Source organism: Tachypleus tridentatus, chromosome 12 (genome assembly GCF_004210375.1).
Source record: "Tachypleus tridentatus isolate NWPU-2018 chromosome 12, ASM421037v1, whole genome shotgun sequence".
Taxonomy (NCBI): domain Eukaryota; kingdom Metazoa; phylum Arthropoda; class Merostomata; order Xiphosura; family Limulidae; genus Tachypleus; species Tachypleus tridentatus.
Genome location: NC_134836.1, coordinates 135,915,965 through 135,937,467, shown reverse-complemented (window position 1 = coordinate 135,937,467; position 21,503 = coordinate 135,915,965). Strand labels below are relative to the sequence as shown.

The 21,503-nt window shown below is 29.4% G+C and overlaps 1 pseudogene across 1 annotated transcript in view; it reads right to left on the bottom strand.

Annotated features, from left to right (window-relative positions):
• Positions 1 to 21,503, bottom strand: part of LOC143235811 (piezo-type mechanosensitive ion channel component 2-like) — a 97,874-nt pseudogene that overhangs the window by 31,548 nt on the left and 44,823 nt on the right. Inside the window, exons 16-22 of the transcript XR_013019376.1 lie at positions 20,370 to 20,500; positions 18,341 to 18,463; positions 10,856 to 10,985; positions 7,819 to 7,976; positions 5,446 to 5,510; positions 4,817 to 4,882; positions 3,127 to 3,388 (exon numbers count right to left, since the gene is read on the bottom strand). The product of XR_013019376.1 is annotated as a piezo-type mechanosensitive ion channel component 2-like (transcript). The remainder of the gene's footprint in view (positions 1 to 3,126; positions 3,389 to 4,816; positions 4,883 to 5,445; positions 5,511 to 7,818; positions 7,977 to 10,855; positions 10,986 to 18,340; positions 18,464 to 20,369; positions 20,501 to 21,503) is intronic.

Genomic DNA, 21,503 nt, shown 5'->3' with positions numbered 1-21,503 from the left:
TCTCACTCACTTCATTGTTATATTAAACCTACTCTGACATAACACCACCAAATGTACTGTCTGACCTACTTCATTGTTATATTAAACCTACTCCGACATAACACCACCCAATGTATTGTCTGACCTACTTAATTGTTATATTAAACCTACTCTGACATAAAACCACCCAATGTATTGTCTCACTCACTTCATTGTTATATTAAACCTACTCTGACATAATACCACCAAATGTACTGTCTGACCTACTTCATTGTTATATTAAACCTACTCTGACATAACACCACCAAATGTACTGTCTGACCTAGTTCATTGTTATATTAAACCTACTCTGACATAACACCACCCAATGTACTGTCTGACCTACTTCATTGTTATATTAAACCTACTCTGACATAACACCACCCAATGTACTGTCTGACCTACTTCATTGTTATATTAAACCTACTCTAACATAACACCACCAAATGTACTGTCTGACCTACTTCATTGTTATATTAAACCTACTCTGACATAAAACCACCAATGTATTGTCTTACTCACTTCATTGTTATATTAAACCTACTCTGACATAACACCACCCAATGTATTGTCTTACTCACTTCATTGTTATATTAAACCTACTCTGACATAACACCACCAAATGTACTGTCTGACCTACTTCATTGTTATATTAAACCTACTCTGACATAACACCACCCAATGTATTGTCTTACCCACTTCATTGTTATATTAAACCTACTCTAACATAAAACTACCAAATATACTTTCTAACTTGCTTCACTGTTATATTAAACCTATAAACCTACTCTGACATAATATTATCACATGTACTGTTGGATTAACTTTATTGTTATATTAAACCTACTCCGACATAACACCATCCAATGTACTGTCTCATTCACTTCATTGTTATATTAAACCTAATCTAACATAACACTACCCAATGTATTGTGAGACTCATTTTATTGTTATATTAAACCTATAAACCTACTCTGGCATAATATTATCCAATGTACTGTCTCATTCACTTCATTGTTATATTAAACCTACTCTAACATAACACTACCCAATGTATTGTCAGACTCACTTCATTGTTATATTAAACCTATAAATCTACTCTGGCATAATATTATCCAATGTACTGTCTCATTCACTTCATTGTTATATTAAACCTACTCTGGCATAATATTATTCACTGTACTGTTGGACTCACTTCATTGTTATATTAAACCTATAAGCCTACTCCGACATAACACCATCCAATGTACTGTCTCATTCACTTCATTGTTATATTAAACCCACTATGACATAACACCACCCTGTGTACTGTCTGACCTACTTCATTGTTATATTAAACCTACTCTGGCATAATATTATCCACTGTACTGTTGGATTAACTTCATTGTTATATTAAACCTACTCTGGCATAACACCACCCAATATATTGTCTCACTCACTTCATTGTTATATTAAACCTACTCTGACATAACACCACCAAATGTACTGTCTGACCTACTTCATTGTTATATTAAACCTACTCTGACATAACACCACCAAATGTATTGTCTTACTCACTTCATTGTTATATTAAACCTACTCTAACATAACACCACCAAATGTACTGTCTGACCTACTTCATTGTTATATTAAACCTACTCTGACATAAAACCACCAATGTATTGTCTTACTCATTTCATTGTTATATTAAACCTACTCTGACATAACACCACCCAATGTATTGTCTCACTCACTTCATTGTTATATTAAACCTACTCTGACATAACACCACCAAATGTACTGTCTGACCTACTTCATTGTTATATTAAACCTACTCTGACATAACACCACCCAATGTATTGTCTTACTCACTTCATTGTTATATTAAACCTACTCTAACATAAAACTACCAAGTATACTTTCTAACTTGCTTCTCTGTTATATTAAACCTATAAACCTACTCTGACATAATATTATCACATGTACTGTTGGATTAACTTCATTGTTATATTAAACCTACTCTGACATAACACCACCCAATGTACTGTCTGACCTACTTCATTGTTATATTAAACCTACTCTGACATAACACCACCCAATATATTGTCTCACTCACTTCATTGTTATATTAAACCTACTCTGACATAACACCACCAAATGTACTGTCTGACCTACTTCATTGTTATATTAAACCTACTCTGACATAACACCACCCAATGTATTGTCTTACTCACTTCATTGTTATATTAAACCTACTCTAACATAAAACTACCAAATATACTTTCTAACTTGCTTCACTGTTATATTAAACCTATAAACCTACTCTGACATAATATTATCACATGTACTGTTGGATTAACTTTATTGTTATATTAAACCTACTCTGACATAACACCATCCAATGTACTGTCTCATTCACTTCATTGTTATATTAAACCTACTCTAACATAACACTACTCAATGTATTGTCAGACTCACTTCATTGTTATATTAAACCTATAAACCTACTCTGGCATAATATTATCCAATGTACTGTCTCATTCACTTCATTGTTATATTAAACCTACTCTGGCATAATATTATCCACTGTACTGTTGGACTCACTTCATTGTTATATTAAACCTATAAACCTACTCCGACATAACACTATCCAATGTACTGTCTCATTCACTTCATTGTTATATTAAACCCACTATGACATAACACCACCCTGTGTACTGTCTGACCTACTTCATTGTTATATTAAACCTACTCTGGCATAATATTATCCACTGTACTGTTGGACTCACTTCATTGTTATATTAAACCTATAAACCTACTCCGACATAACACCATCCAATGTACTGTCTCATTCACTTCATTGTTATATTAAACCCACTATGACATAATACCACCCTGTGTACTGTCTGACTCACTTCATAGTTACATTAAACATACTCTTACATAATATCATTTAGCATACTGTCTGACTCACTTCATATTTATGTTAAACCTATTCTGACATAATACATGCATATTGCAGCTATTCACTCTCACATCACACTTCTTAATTTAAGTAACGGTTATAATGCAAAAGTTCTACCTTAGTATAAGTAATGACAGTAATCCAAAAGGTCATGTAAGGGTTACCTCAGTATAAGTAATGATGGTAATCCAAAAGGTCTTGGAAGGCCTTGGAACAGATAAGGTTCCCCAAAGAAAGACCATAATGGGCAATGGTAGAGACAACAAACTTGCAGATTTCAGTTGATTGATTACAATAATGAAATAACACAACACGTCAGAATGAGAGACAATAGCATAGTAACATGCTACCAGGAAACGCAAAATAGTTGGTTGGTTCTTCTCAAAATCTCTCTTTATAGCATCTAATGTACTGAATCGCCCAGGGCTGAAATAAAAGTTAACATGAAAGACAAGTTTATCGTTTAAAATAAAACATGTTATAGTGTAAGAATTAATACATGCAATTCTATTTCCCTTATGAAGAATGTTTTGTTTTTTAGTTTATTCTTATCTTTATTAATCAGGAAATTACTTATTATGTTACATTCTCAATGTTCTTATGTGTCTTATCTTTCAGTACAAGTATTATGTAAAAAAAGATGTGTATTCTGAAAAAAGAAACAATTATATGTTTTAATGACGTGAAAACTGTAAACAGATATACTCTACTCTTTGTATAAGGCTACATTGAGTAATAGTGTTTGTTGGAATGTTTCTGTTTATTTTATATATATTCTAATTACATAGACTACTATACACAGTTAGTTTATGGATTTAAGACTGGCTTCTTTGGAAGAGTTAGTCCAGTCCTAAATCCATAATTCTGTTTTACTTGTAATGTTTTGAATAAGAAAACCAGTTTGAATATTTAGGTTTTAATCTTCGTGGGGAACTTGCAGTGTTCAGAACTTAATTAATTAGCTCCACTAGATATAAGGAAGTTGAAAACATTGGATCTTCCAGGTAAAAAGCTACATCTTAAATATTAAGAAGAAAAATAAACAAAAGTTCCTAAATCTTACTGTGCATCATAAGCAGATTAGGTGTAAATACTACAAATTCTTAAGATGGTTCTTCAAATTTATGCAATAAATGTCATTTTTAATATGGCATTATATGCTAAACCCATGTTTAATGTACTTAATTTATATTTTGTCAACAGTAATACCTTACTGAAGAGTAGGTATTACTGATCATCAACAATAATACCTACCTTATAGTAAGTCCTTTACAGTTAAACTACAATAATACCTACCTTTTAGTAAGACCTTTACTGTTCTTCAACAGTAATACCTTCCTTTTAGTAAGACCTTTACTGTTATTCAAGAGTAATACCTACCTTTTAGTAAGACCTTTACTGTTCTTCAACAGTAATACCTTCCTTTTAGTAAGACCTTTACTGTTATTCAAGAGTAATACCTACCTTTTAGTAGGACCTTTACTGTTCTTCAACACTAATACCTTCCTTTAGTAAGACCTTTACTGTTTTTCAACAGTAACACCTACCTTTCAATAAAACCTTTATTGTTCATCAACAGTAATTCCCACCTTTTAGTAAGGTCTTTACTGTTCATCAGAAATAATACTTCTTAATAAGGCATTAACTGTTCATTAACAGCAATACCTACCATTTAGTAAGACCTTTACTGTTCTTCAACAATAATACCTACCTTTCTGTAAGGTCTTTACTGTTTTTCAACAGTAATACCTATTTTACAGTAAGACATATCTTTTAGTAAGACCTTTACTGTTCTTCAACAGTAATACCCATCTTTTAGTAATACCTTTATTGTTCTTCAACAGTAAAACCTACCTTTTATTAAAGTCTTTACTATTCATGTAAAGGTCAATCCAAATTATAGCTGTTTCTTTACATGTTCTAAATAAGAAATACAAAAAACAAATTGTTTCAGAATACACTAATTCCATATTCAATGACATCTGAAAATTATGTTAAAAAGAATCATTATTAACTGAATCCATAATAGTTTATTTATTTAAGAAAAGTGATAAATAGAAGGTTAAAACAGTTGAGTTTTAAGAAGATAAATTTGAATAATTTTAGCTCTGAAGAGTTTTTTGAATTGATAAGTGTGAAATATTCTTTGATGTAGAGTTCAAGTGGTGAAGATCCTATAGTAATGACAAATAAATTATTAAATGAAATATTGTGACCAGTTTCAGAATATGAGTGGATGAGTGGCTGTGTTTAATTAACTGAAGGTCTTCCAGACCAATATACAGACTCATTAAAAACTCACTTCGATACCATTATAAAATACGTAAAATTCTACATTCAGGGCTGATGAATAAATATACATGTAGTGATTGTAAGGTCAAGTACATGGGCAAAACAAAATGTCATTTGAAAACTAGAGTTGGTGAACTTATAGGAGTACCCAACAGAAAGAGACATATAAACATGTTTTGAAAGATACCTACTCTAATACATTAGGTTCTTTCAATTCTGGTTTTTTCAAGCTTCCATTTCGTTGTCTCTTCTGATGCTACAAATAAATAAAACATTAACTCTTTAGAAAACCTTTTAAGTGGTAGACAATTATCCATATTCAACAATCTAATGATCCTGAGACCAAAACGTTAAAAATGTAAAGACCCTGAAGACTAAGACATTAAAAATGTAATGTTCCTGAAGACCAAAACGTTAACAATGTGATGTTCCTAAAGACCAAAACGCGAACAAGGTAATGTACCTGAAGACCAAAGCGTCAACAATGTAATGTTCCTGAAGACCAAAGCATTAACAATATAATGTTTCTGAAAACCAAGACACAAATAATGTATTATTCCTGAAGTACAAAACATTAACAATGTAATATTCCTAAAGACCAAATAATTAACAATGTAATATTTCTGAAGACCAAAACGTTAAGAATGTGATGTTTCTAAAGACCAAATCATTAAGAATTTAATGTTTCTGAAAACCAAAACGTTAAGAATGTAATGTTCCTGAACACCAAAACGTTAAGAATGTAATGTTCCTGAACACCAAAACGTTAAAAATGTGATGTTTCTGAAAACCAAATCGTTAAGAATGTAATGTTCCTGAACACCAAAACGTTAAGAATGTGATGTTTCTAAAGACCAAATCATTAAGAATTTAATGTTTCTGAAAACCAAAACGTTAAGAATGTAATGTTCCTGAACACCAAAACGTTAAAAATGTGATGTTTCTGAAAACCAAATCGTTAAGAATGTAATGTTCCTGAACACCAAAACGTTAAGAATGTGATGTTTCTAAAGACCAAATCATTAAGAATTTAATGTTTCTGAAAACCAAAAAGTTAAGAATGTAATGTTCCTGAACACCAAAATGTTAAGAATGTAATGTTACTGAAGACTAAAACATTTAGAATATAATGTTCATGAAGATCAAAGCTTAACAATTTAAGGTTCCTGAAGTCCAAATATTAAAAAGTAATGTTTCTGAAGACAAAAACTTTAAAAATGTGATGTTCCTTAAGACCAAAATTTAAAAATGTGATGTTCCTGAAGACCAAAACAGTAAAAATATAATGTTCCCGAATACCAAACTTTACAAATGTAATGTTCCTGCAGATCAAAACTTTAATAATGTAATGTTCTGATGACCAAAACATTCTGAATGTATTGTTAGTGAAGATCAAAACAATAAGAATGCAATGTTTGTGAAGACAAAAACATTAGGAATGAAATGTTCCTGAAGATCAAAACATTGAAAATGTAATGTTACTGAAGATTAAAGCATTAACACTTAAAATGTTGCTGAAGATCAAACATACACAACTTAATGTTTCTGAAGAAGAAAACGTTAAAAACGTAACGTTCTTGAAAAACATAACATCAACAAGGTAATGTTCCGGAAGACAAAAAGGTGAACATTGTAATGATGTTGAAGACCAAACCTTTAACAATGTGACATTCCTGAAGACCAAAACATTGATAAAGTTCCTGAAGACCAAAACATTAAGGGTGCAATGTTCTTGAAGACCAAAACATTAAAAATATAATGTTCCCAAATACCAAAAATTTACAAGGTAACATTCCTGAAGAACAAAACGTTAAAAATATAATTTTCCTTAAGACCAAAACATTAAGAATGGAATGTTCCTAAAGACAAAAGCACTAAGCATCTAATATTACTGAACAATAAAACATTTAGAATGTAATGTTACTGAAGACTAAACTATTGACAATGTAATCTTGCTGAAGATCAAACGAAAACAATGTAATGTTCTTTAAGACAAAAAAAATAACAAAGTAATGTTCCTGAACACCACAACATTAAGAATGTAATAATCCTAAAGAGAAAATATATTAAGAACGTAATGTTCCTGAAGTCAAGTACATTAACAATGTAATGTTCCTGAAGACCAAACGTGAACAATTTAATGTTCCTGAAGACCAAAACTTTAAAAATGATGTTCCTGAAGACCAATAACTTAAGAATGTAATGTTTGTGAAAACCAAAACCTTAAAAATGTAACATTCTCAAGATCAAAAAGTTAAATATAATGTTCCAAAACATTAAGAATGTTTAATATTAAACATTTTAGAAGATATACTTTTGAGTCAGTGGTAAAAGAATACAAAAAACAATAACCATCAATCACGTATTAAGTTCTACTATATATATATATGTATATGTATGTGTGTGGAAACATTTTTAAAAATACAAAACCAAAAACCATTAATCGTGTATTAAATTCTACTATATATATATTTATGTGTGTGTGGAAACATTCTTGAAAACGTACATGCATATTAAGTGTATCAATAATTATAGAGCAATTTAACCTTATTACAGAAACTCACCTCTTTTTTCAAATATTTTTTTTTAAGAGAAAGTTTATAGGCAACATAGCGATAATCCTTAGAAATATGGTTGAGTTTGGCAGTGGCACTAATTAACAGAGACAGGAGAAAGGCAATTCCAAATTCCACCCATCCACCAATTCTCTCTAAGATACTTTCTACGTCAAAAGACATTAGGTGTTAGAATATTATATGAGTTGCAATAACATAAACTAATTACAAATACTTAAATTTATTAATTAAAATAATAAGTCCTAACACTATGTTAAAACATTAGACACCATGCTTCTATATAATAATGGTCAGGTTTTATAGGGAAAGACTTTTTATTGTAGGTGTCTGTTAACCTTGTTGGCAATACATTTTAAGAAGAAATGGAAATCACCTAATACACATGTTCAAATATAATATATTTAAAACAAATAAAAAGTGTATGTACAAAAGTGTTTACACTAATGTTTATCATATTTGTAACCAGTTTTAAATAATTGTCTCTTTTCAATTATCATCCACAGAGAAACATTAGAAACTCTCTGATAATATAAAAATTCTTCTCTAACTCTGTTACTACAATACAAGTTGTGAAACTCATTTTTAAAATCACTTATGTATGCTCTATATGGCTAAGCACACAGTCATGCAGCCTAACTTCACTTTTCTCACTTTTATTTTACTCTTACTACAATGTATGTATTTCCCAACTAAGGCCTAAAACATTATAGAAAAAACAAGAATTTATGAAGTAAAAATACACATTTACAAATTGAGAAAGTCTGTATAACATCAATCAACAACAACTGAACAATGCAACAAGTTATTTATAAACATTTATGTAATCAAACCTACAATAAAGTAGCAATTCTAAACAAAGACTAAATTCAACATCTATGCTTTATAACTATGTTAATTATAACTCTCTTATTAAATTTAAAAGAAACAGTCATGTATGTCTAACACTAATGTTGTTGCTGCTAAAATATACCAGAACTATAAATTCTAATAACAAACTAATTTTTATTCTACTTAATGGGTAAAACATTTTACCCAACTTTGGTGTTAGACATACATGACTGTTTCTTTTAAATTTAATAACAAGCTAATTTTTATTCTACTCAATAAGTAAAACACTTTTCCTGCATCTAAAATTTCTTGCATTATAAAAATGAAACAGCTATGGTAAAAACAGTAGCACAAATCTATCGTGTTTAGGAAGTTGATTGTTGAACATTTTTTTAAAATACAATATGTGCAATGTTGTAAATTTTTATATCTGTAAATAATGTACTCATTTTCAGTATGTGTATATTGAATAAAGTCAAGTGTGTGGGAAAAGTAAACTTATAAAAAGATTTATCTTAGTTTCTTGAAACTAATTATATGGCATAATTTACTATAGATCACTCATATAAATATAAAACTGTTTAATGCCTGTTACTTAGACACTTAGTGTATCAAAGACAACATATCTTCAACAAAGAAACTAATAATTTCTTCAAAACTATTACTCGACAACTTCTGTTTCATAACCTTGCCTTGTAATGTTACTTCTAGAGAAACTACTACTTAATAACTTCTGTTTCATAACCTTGCCTTGTAATGTTACTTCTAGAGAAACTACTACTTAATAACTTCTGTTTCATAACCTTGCCTTGTGATGTTACTTCTAGAGAAACTACTACTTAATAACTTCTGTTTCATAACCTTACCTTGTAATGTTACTTCTAGAGAAACTACTACTTAATAACTTCTGTTTCATAACCTTGCCTTGTAATGTTACTTCTAGAGAAACTACTACTTAATAACTTCTGTTTCATAACCTTGCCTTGTGATGTTACTTCTAGAGAAACTACTACTTAATAACTTCTGTTTCATAACCTTACCTTGTAATGTTACTTCTAGAGAAACTACTACTTAATAACTTCTGTTTCATAACCTTGCCTTGTAATGTTACTTCTAGAGAAACTACTACTTAATAACTTCTGTTTCATAACCTTGCCTTGTAATGTTACTTCTAGAGAAACTACTACTTAATAACTTCTGTTTCATAACCTTGCCTTGTAATGTTACTTCTAGAGAACTACTACTTAATAACTTCTGTTTCATAACCTTGCCTTGTAATGTTACTTCTAGAGAAACTACTACTTAATAACTTCTGTTTTATAACCTTGCCTTGTAATGTTACTTCTAGAGAAACTACTACTTAATAACTTCTGTTTCATAACCTTGCCTTGTAATGTTACTTCTAGAGAAACTACTACTTAATAACTTCTGTTTTATAGCCTTGCCTTGTAATGTTACTTCTAGAGAAACTACTACTTAATAACTTCTGTTTTATAGCCTTGCCTTGTAATGTTACTCCATGATAAACTATTTTTGACAACTTGTTTTTCATTACCTTACCTTTTAGTGTTACTTCATCATAAACTATTACTTGATAACTTCAGTTTTATTACCTTACCTTGTAATGATACTTCGTTAAAAATTATTACTTGACAACTTCTGTTTTATAACCTTACCTTGTAATGGTACTTCTTTATAAATTATTACTTGTCAACTTTGGCTTTCTAACTTTACCTTGTAATGTTACTTCTTTATAAATTATTGCTAGACAACAATATTTTTTATATCCTTATCTTCTAATAGTACTTCTTCATAAATTATTACTTGACAACTTCTGTTTTATAACCTTCCCTTGTAATGTTACTTTATGATATACTATTTTTGACAACCTGTGTTTCATTACCTTACCTTGTAATGTTACGTCTTGATAAACTATTCCTTAAAAACTTCTGTTTTATTACCCTACCTTGTAATGTTAATTTTCCTTAAACTATTACTTGAGAAATTCTGTTTTATAATCTTATCTCTAATGTTACATCTTAAACAAATGTTACTTGACAACTTCTCTTCTGAAACCTAACCTTGTAATATTAGATCTTCATAAACTATTACTTGAGAAATTCTGTTTTATAATTTTACCTTGTAATGTTACTTCTTGATAAAAAAATAATAGATAACTTCAGTTTTATAAGCTTACCATGTACAGGTATCTCCATCTGTACTTGTCTTTTGAGACTAATGGTATTTATTCCACTATTCTGTGTTAATTGATGTTCCATATCTTCTGGGGATGACAGATGCAAATGAAGTTGAGAAACTGGTTGGGTCTGTTAGAGGAAGATGTGATTGGAATTGATGTTTCAGAACATTAGAGTTCCAGGTGAAATGAGAAGATGATCTTCAAAATGTTATATACACAAAATATATCACTAAAATATGACTTAAGCACAATGAAACAACCAATAATACAATGTTATATATACAAAATATATCACTAAAATATGACTTAAGCACAATGAAACAACCAATAATACAATGTTATATATACAAAATATATCACTAAAATATGACTTAAGCACAATGAAACAACCAATAATACAATGTTATATATACAAAATATATCACTAAAATATGACTTAAGCACAATGAAACAACCAATAATACAATGTTATATATACAAAATATATCACTAAAATATGACTTAAGCACAACGAAACAACCAATAATACAATGTTATATACACAAAATATATCACTAAAATATGACTTAAGCACAACAAAACAACCAATAATACAATGTTATATACACAAAATATATCACTAAAATATGACTTAAGCACAATGAAACAACCAATAATACAATGTTATATATACAAAATATATCACTAAAATATGACTTAAGCACAACGAAACAACCAATAATACAATGTTATATACACAAAATATATCACTAAAATATGACTTAAGCACAATGAAACAACCAATAATACAATGTTATATATACAAAATATATCACTAAAATATGACTTAAGCACAATGAAACAACCAATAATACAATGTTATATATACAAAATATATCACTAAAATATGACTTAAGCACAATGAAACAACCAATAATACAATGTTATATATACAAAATATATCACTAAAATATGACTTAAGCACAACGAAACAACCAATAATACAATGTTATATATACAAAATATATCACTAAAATATGACTTAAGCACAACGAAACAACCAATAATACAATGTTATATATACAAAATATATCACTAAAATATGACTTAAGCACAACGAAACAACCAATAATACATTGTTATATACACAAAATATATCACTAAAATATGACTTAAGCACAATGAAACAACCAATAATACATTGTTATATACACAAAATATATCACTAAAATATGACTTAAGCACAATGAAACAACCAATAATACAATGTTATATATGCAAAATATATCACTAAAATATGACTTAAGCACAATGAAACAACCAATAATACAATGTTATATATACAAAATATATCACTAAAATATAACTTAAGCACAATGAAACAACCAATAATACAATGTTATATATACAAAGCAGATCACTAAAATATTTTTGGTTACTAAGGTAACAACAATTAATACAATGTGAATTATACAAAGTAGATCACTGAAATATGATGGAGACATGAATGTAACAATGAATAATACAATATTATATATATATATATATACAGTAAATCATTAAAATATTACTTAGATATTCATGTAAACACAAATAACACAATGTTATATTCTCAAAGTAGATCAGTAAAATATTCCTTAGACACTCATTTAACAAAAAATAATAATATGTTAAATATACAAAGTAGATCACTGAAATATTACTTAGATACACATTTAACTGCAAATAATATAACATTATATTAACAAAGTAGATCAGTAAAATATTACTAAAAGACTCATGTAACAGCAAATAATACAATATTAAATATATAAAGCAGATGAGTAAAATATTACTTGTACACTAAGGAAACGACTAATACTATAATTTTATATACACCAAGTAGATTAGTAAAATATTACTTAAATACTCATGTAACAACAAAGAATACAATATTAAACATACAAAGTCATATTTTTGTGATCTACTTTTTTATTTAACATGGTATTGTGTTTTGTTACAATTTAGTAATAGCTTTGTGATCAGCTTTCTACATTTAACATTGTATTATTTGTTGTTACATGAGTATTTAAGTAATATTTTACTTAAAAGTAAAATGTCAAAGTAGATCACTAAAATATTACTTAATTACTCATGTAACAACAAATAATACAATGTTAAATATACAAAGTGGATCACTAAAATATTACTTAATTACTCATGTAACAACAAATAATTGTTTGTTTGTTTTTTGGAATTTCGCACAAAGCAACTCGAGGGCTATCTGTGCTAGCCGTCCCTAATTTAGCAGTGTAAGACTAGAGGGAAGGCAGCTAGTCATCACCACCCACTGCCAACTCTTGGGCTACTCTTTTACCAAAGAATAGTGGGATTGACTGTAACATTATAACGCCCCGACGGCTGGGAGGGCGAGCATGTTTGGCACGAGTCGGGCGTGAACCCGCGACCCTCAGATTACAAAGCGCACACCTTAACAAGCTAGGCCATGCCAGGCCCAAAAACAAATAATACAATATTAAATATACAAAGTGGATCACAAAATTATTACTTAATTACTCACATAACAACAAATAATACAATATTAAATATACAAAGTGAATCACAAAATTATTACTTAATTACTCACATAACAACAAATAATACAATGTTAAATATACAAAGTGGATCACTAAAATATTACTTAACTACTCATGTAACAATAAATAATACAATATTAAATATAGAAAGTGAATCACTAAAATATTACTTAATTACTCATGTCACAACAAATAATACAATGTTAAATATACAAAAAGGATCAATAAATAAGACTTAGACATTCATGTAAGAACAATAATACAATATTAAATATACAAAGTAGATCACTAAATAATTTCTTAAACAGTCGTCTAACAACAAATAATACAATGTTAAATATACAAAGTAGGTCAATAAAATATTACTTAAATACTCATGTAACAACAAATAATATAATGTTAAATATACAAAGTGGATCACTAAAATATTACTTAAATACTCATGTAACAACAAATAATACAATGTTAAATAAACAAAGTGGATCAATAAATATGACTTAGACATTCATGTATCAACAAATAATACAACACTGAATATAAAACGCAGAACACTAAAATATTATTTAGATACTAGGGTAACAACAAATAATACAATGCTGTATATAAAAAGTAGATCACTAAATTACTACATAAACACTCATGTAACAACAAATAATACAACGTTAAATATATAAATCAGATGAGTAAAATATTAGTTATACACTAACATAACAACTAATACTACAATTTTATATACACCCAATAGATCACTAAAATATTACTAAAATACTCATGTAACAACAAACAATACAAAGTTAAATAAATAAGTAGATCACTAAAATATTACTTAGATATTCATGTACCAACAAATAATACAACGGTGAATATACAAAGCAGATCACTAAAATATTACTTAGATACTAGGGTAACAGCAAATAATACAACGCTGTATATAAAAAGTAGACGACTAAAATACTACATAAACACTCATGTAACAACAAATACTACAATGTTAAATATACAAAGTAGATGTCCAAAATATTAGTTAAATACTCGTGTAACAACAAATTACACTATGTTACATATAGAAAGTACATCACTACAATATTACATAGATACTCATGAAACAAATAATACAATGCTTAATAAATAGTGAAAAAGCTGTAGTCTTGACTTAAGCCTTTTTTGTCTGTTCTTTATTAATCACTACTCTTATACAGGTCATTTATTGTGGTTTAATTTAGAGCATGGATATAAAAACATTAAAATTATGGAATAAAATAACGTGATCTATACATTTCTTTCTAAAGGGTAATTATTTGTTTTTACAAAATGACTAAAACTAATTTTAAAACCTAGTCTATTAATGTATTATGAAATAAACAGTAATAACTTTTGTATATATGTGCATTTCTTACAAAAAATGACAGCATTTAGTACTTTAATTCACATTACTTACAAAGTGAACAAAAACAAACATTTTAAGATTTGATATACATGCTTTTGCCAAAGGTAATAATGATAATAAAAATAATGAATCTTGCTTAACTAGGTTAACAGTAACCAAAATTACTTAACTATGTTAACTATGAAAAACCTACTTAATGATGTTAACACTACAACAAACTTAGTTAACTAGGCTATGAATAATCGAACTTTTTTAATTTAGTTAAACTAAGTTTCTTAGTTTAAGTAGGTTTCTTATCAAGGAAACAATAATAATACTTTTATTGGTTTAAATCCATATTAAAATCTTTATTAAAATGAAATAATGAAAACCTACTATACAGAAAGTGTATTTGTTGGCCAAGTATTACATATATATATTTGTTTTCTTTTTTATGATCACCAATTTTATGTTTACATTAGTTAAGAAAATACATTCTGTTCCAACAGTCTTGCATATATGTATGTGTTCTCCTGATACTAAATATTCTAATATACCTCAGCTAGTCCAACAGTCGGGCACATATACACATATTCTAATACACCTCAGCTAGTGCAGCAGTGTGGCACATATACACATATTCTAATACACCTCAGCTAGTGCAGCAGTCTGGCACATATACACATATTCTAATACACCTCAGCTAGTGCAGCAGTCTGGCACATATACACATATTCTAATACACCTCAGCTAGTGCAGCAGTCTGGCACATATACACATATTCTAATACACCTCAGCTAGTGCAGCAGTCTGGCACATATACACATATTCTAATACACCTCAGCTAGTGCAGCAGTCTGGCACATATACACATATTCTAATACACCTCAGCTAGTGCAGCAGTCTGGCACGTATGCATATATGCCTCATATTCTTATACACCCTTGCTAGTCAAACTATCTGGCACATATATACATATACCACATATTCTAATACACCTTAACTAGTCCAACAGTCTGGCACATACACACATGTACTACATATTCTAATACACCTCAGCAAGTCCAATAATCTGGCACATTTTCACATATACCACATATTCTAATACTTCTCAGCTAATACCTTAAGTGAAACTGTGTTAGAAATACTGGCTAACAAAACATTACCAGAGCTAGAAACCCACAGTAATATTAGTTCCTCACAAAGACACCCTCACACGTTTTTGAAGGTTGGTTGATGGTTAGTCATGTTGGCATCATATTTGTTGTTGGCACCTTAGTTTATCTAGTTTTTGTTGTGGCTAATCCTCTTTTTCTTGCTGTTCTTACTATTTAGTTGATTGATGTTGCGTTGTACGAGTCCACAAATGTCTGGTTGAATGCAGCAGAACAGTTAATAGTTTAGATTCACTTTTTGTTTCTGCAAGTCATTTAGTTCTTTATATTTCGAGTTTAACATAACTTTCAGTAGTTTTTTCTGTAAATTATGGATAATGTTTTTTACACTGATTAAAATTTTTGAATAGTTTTATCTTCACAAAATTAGATATTAGTTTTTCCTTTAGGCATTGTTGGATGTAATAAATGTCATTTCTTCTGTTGATAATATTTTGGTTTATGTTTCTTGGTTTCATTAGATTCGCATGAGCGTGTATGGTTAACGAAGGCATAATGTGGGTAAGTTCAGGTATGATGGAGATTAAACAGATAACAGAGTAAACAAAGAAACACTACAGATAAACAGATAACACAGCACACAAAGAAACACTATAGACTTACACTTCTCATATAATTGCCATGGTGAAGTAATTTGTGATGATAAGAAACACAAAAAAAATTAATTAGAAACTGTTGGCTAAAAAAGCATTACCAGAGATAGAACTCCACAATAATATTAGTTCCTTCTGTTAGAAACTGTTGGCTAACAAAACATTACCAGAGATAGAATTCCACAATAATATTAGTTCCTTCTGTTAGAAACTGTTGGCTAACAAAACATTACCAGAGATAGAACTCCACAATAATATTAGTTCCTTCTGTTAGAAACTGTTGGCTAACAAAACATTACCAGAGATAGAATTCCACAATAATATTAGTTCCTTCTGTTAGAAACTGTTGGCTAACAAAACATTACCAGAGATAGAACTCCACAATAATATTAGTTCCTTCTGTTAGAAACTGTTGGCTAACAAAACATTACCAGAGATAGAACTCCACAATAATATTAGTTCCTTCTGTTAGAAACTGTTGGCTAACAAAACATTACCAGAGATAGAATTCCACAATAATATTAGTTCCTTCTGTTAGAAACTGTTGGCTAACAAAACATTACCAGAGATAGAACTCCACAATAATATTAGTTCCTTCTGTTAGAAACTGTTGGCTAACAAAACATTACCAGAGATAGAACTCCACAATAATATTAGTTCCTTCTGTTAGAAACTGTTGGCTAACAAAACATTACCAGAGATAGAACTCCACAATAATATTAGTTCCTTCTGTTAGAAACTGTTGGCTAACAAAACATTACCAGAGATAGAACTCCACAATAATATTAGTTCCTTCTGTTAGAAACTGTTGGCTAACAAAACATTACCAGAGATAGAATTCCACAATAATATTAGTTCCTTCTGTTAGAAACTGTTGGCTAACAAAACATTACCAGAGATAGAACTCCACAATAATATTAGTTCCTTCTGTTAGAAACTGTTGGCTAACAAAACATTACCAGAGATAGAACTCCACAATAATATTAGTTCCTTCTGTTAGAAACTGTTGGCTAACAAAACATTACCAGAGATAGAACTCCACAATAATATTAGTTCCTTCTGTTAGAAACTGTTGGCTAACAAAACATTACCAGAGATAGAACTCCACAATAATATTAGTTCCTTCTGTTAGAAACTGTTGGCTAACAAAACATTACCAGAGATAGAACTCCACAATAATATTAGTTCCTTCTGTTAGAAACTGTTGGCTAACAAAACATTACCAGAGATAGAACTCCACAATAATATTAGTTCCTTCTGTTAGAAACTGTTGGCTAACAAAACATTACCAGAGATAGAATTCCACAATAATATTAGTTCCTTCTGTTAGAAACTGTTGGCTAACAAAACATTACCAGAGATAGAACTCCACAATAATATTAGTTCCTTCTGTTAGAAACTGTTGGCTAACAAAACATTACCAGAGATAGAACTCCACAATAATATTAGTTCCTTCTGTTAGAAACTGTTGGCTAACAAAACATTACCAGAGATAGAACTCCACAATAATATTAGTTCCTTCTGTTAGAAACTGTTGGCTAACAAAACATTACCAGAGATAGAACTCCACAATAATATTAGTTCCTTCTGTTAGAAACTGTTGGCTAACAAAACATTACCAGAGATAGAACTCCACAATAATATTAGTTCCTTCTGTTAGAAACTGTTGGCTAACAAAACATTACCAGAGATAGAACTCCACAATAATATTAGTTCCTTCTGTTAGAAACTGTTGGCTAACAAAACATTACCAGAGATGGAACACCACATTAATATTAACTAAACAAACACACCTGAGAAAATCCTGAAGCAGTGGAGTTATTTTCAATGGACTGGTGGTCCTCAAAATCACTAGAACTTTTTTTAACTTCATCCACATCTCGTTCATGATTATTCCTCAACGTCTGACTCAACAACTGAAAGTAAGATGTTCATTTGTAGAAGAGCAAAATAATAATAGGTCTTCATGAAATTAGAGAAAAGATGTTAATAATTTTATTTCAAATAATTATATCTACTTAGTAGCGAGGAGTTGTGCTATAATATGTAGCAAACAACTGGGTTTTCACAAGCCTCTACATGTTGTCCACACTTGACAATTGTGAAACATAATTGCCAAGGTGATTTTCACACTACATCAACACTCCCTTTCACTGAATTTCACTGGTAATAAATTATTGTTTTTGAAGGTGGTAGTAAGTGCTGTAAAAAGCCTTTTTTACTTTGAACAGTTAATAGTAAGTGACAAATGGAAGGTCTACCAAGGTAAAATTTGTTTTAACAGATTACTATGGAAACAACATTGATAGACCTATTCAACACTATTCAAAAACAAAGCTTTTTTAAGCGTATTTTATTTGTTTTCATCCAAAATGCAACAACAAACTTTTAAAAAATATTCTTTGTAACCAGTGATATATGATAGAATATCCATAATACACTTTTACAATATCTTCTCAACACTATTGTTGGAAATAGCCTCTAGTTCTAGATTTCTTTAGTTCTATGAAAAACTAGCTCAAGAAATTGGGTATAGTTTGAACTTCTAACATCAGTGTACATGAAAACATCATCCCATATTCATTCTGTTACTCTTATTGCAAACTAGACCAGGAAATAGGACTGTATCTTGAACTTCCATCATCAACCTTTGAGAAATCGTTAGTCCAGGAAATGAACTGTATACTAGGAATGCATCACCAACCTATATGAAAAATTTAGCCCACAAGACTGTATGTCATTCTAAATTCTACCAATAAAACAATAATTAAAAAGTAAGTAATAAACTTATTAGCTGATGAAAATGTCTTCAATATTAATCTTTGGTTTTTCTCTACAATGTAGTGGTATATGATCATATATACTGTTACTCTAGCAAATGATGGATATCTTATATTACAACCTCAAGTGTCTACTCTTCAACCTTATATCTCAGCTTGGGACTCAGTTTTGATTTCATCACAATCTTAGGTGTTTAGTATACAACCTTGTATCTAATCTTGGGACACAGTTTAAATTTCAACACAATAGTAAGTGTTTAGTATTCAACGTTTTATCTAATCTTAGGACTCAGTTTAGATTTCAACACAATTCTAGGAGGTTAGTCTTCTACTTTTTATCTGATCTTAGAACTCATTTTCGATTTCAACGCAATTGTAGGTGGTTAGGCTTTAATAATTTTTTGATCTTGGGACTCAGTTTTGATTTTATCACAATCTTAGATGTTTAGTCTTCAACTTTTTATCTAATCTTGGGGCTCGGTTTTGATTTCAACACAAGCTTAAGTGTTAATAATCTTTGTCTGTCTTTGATTTTAAGAAGATTACAACTTGTGTTTACTGGTAAGATACATACATTTTGTTGCAGAAAAAGCACACAAAAAATCTGTTAGCTGCTGGAGATAAAACTTTAAATTATTCTGATATTAAATATATACATATTCTGTATGTAGAAGATTATGGTTCTCTGTTGCCTGTAGAAGATTATACCTCTCTAGGTTCTACAAAGAAGTTAAATGAAAAAAAAATTGATGTTAGAAAACATCGATGCTGTGAAGAATGTAAAATAAAAAGTTACCAGAAAAGGAGGCTTTAGCGCTAATAAAGTAAGTTGCAAGAAGAATAGATACAAGGCTGTGAGAGAAGGTAATGTGATTGATGATCAGTTATACAGTTGTTATCAATATATGATGCAAATATTGTAAGAAAATAAAAAGAATGTTAAAAGAAGATGATGCAAACAAGTAAAAAGGATGCATGTGTAATTCACTGTCATGTTTATAGTTAACAAAGACACTATAGTACATCTAACAAATAGGTTTACAGCATTCAGGCCTTTCTTCTTCACTTCAGGATCTTCATCTTCATCTTCATTAGTCTTAGAAGATAACAGTTCTAAATCTAAATCTTCATCATTCACATCTTCGAGCATGTAATAGTCTCCAGCCCGGATAGCTAATGTTAAAACAGAGACATTACAATGTAGATTTATTTATTTTAAAGTAAACTGTTTTCAATTGTCGAAAAAAGGAAACAAACAAGACAACAAATAAATAAAAACTTTTAAATTTCAAAATATATGTAATGGCATACATTATAATTGTTTATTAGGGTGTGTGCAGTAAAACTTGTGTAAGTCTGAGAAATAACATTATAAACTATCTGTACTAAGTAGAATGAGAAAACAACAAATGCAAATTTGTACATCAAACATGTAGTAAAGCTCATAAGTTACAAGGGAGAACGAAAAACAGCAACAGACTATTGAAGTCCTTGAGTTGAAAACAACAACACTAACTTAGGTAGAACAATATCAACATAACATTATTGCATCTCCTACTTGTTAGTCCTTTAGGTTAATTAAACAAAAACAGTAACTTAAGTGATAACAATATCAACAGTACATTACTGAATCTCTTACTTATTAGATCTTCACTTGAATAAAACAACATTAACTTAAGTAAACCAATATTAACATTACATTACTGAATCTCTTACTTATTAGATCTTCACTTGAATAAAACAACATTAACTTAAGTAAACCAATATCAACATTACATTACTGAATCTCTTACTTATTAGATCTTCACTTGAATAAAACAACATTAACTTAAGTCTTCAAATAAAACAACATATCAACATTACATTACTGAATCTCTTACTTATTAGATCTTCACTTGAATAAAACAACATTAACTTAAGTAAACCAATATCAACATTACATTACTGAATCTCTTACTTATTAGTCCTTGAATAACTCAACAACAGCAGCTTAAGTAAAAACAATATCAACATTACGTTAATGAATCTCTTACGTATTAGACCTTGGGTTGAATAAAACAACAACAGCAGCTTAAGTAAAAACAATATCAATATAGATCTAGTTAATTATCAATAAAGTCTGTTTTATAATACACTTGTAAACTTAGTTACTTATCAATAAAGTCTGTTTTATAAT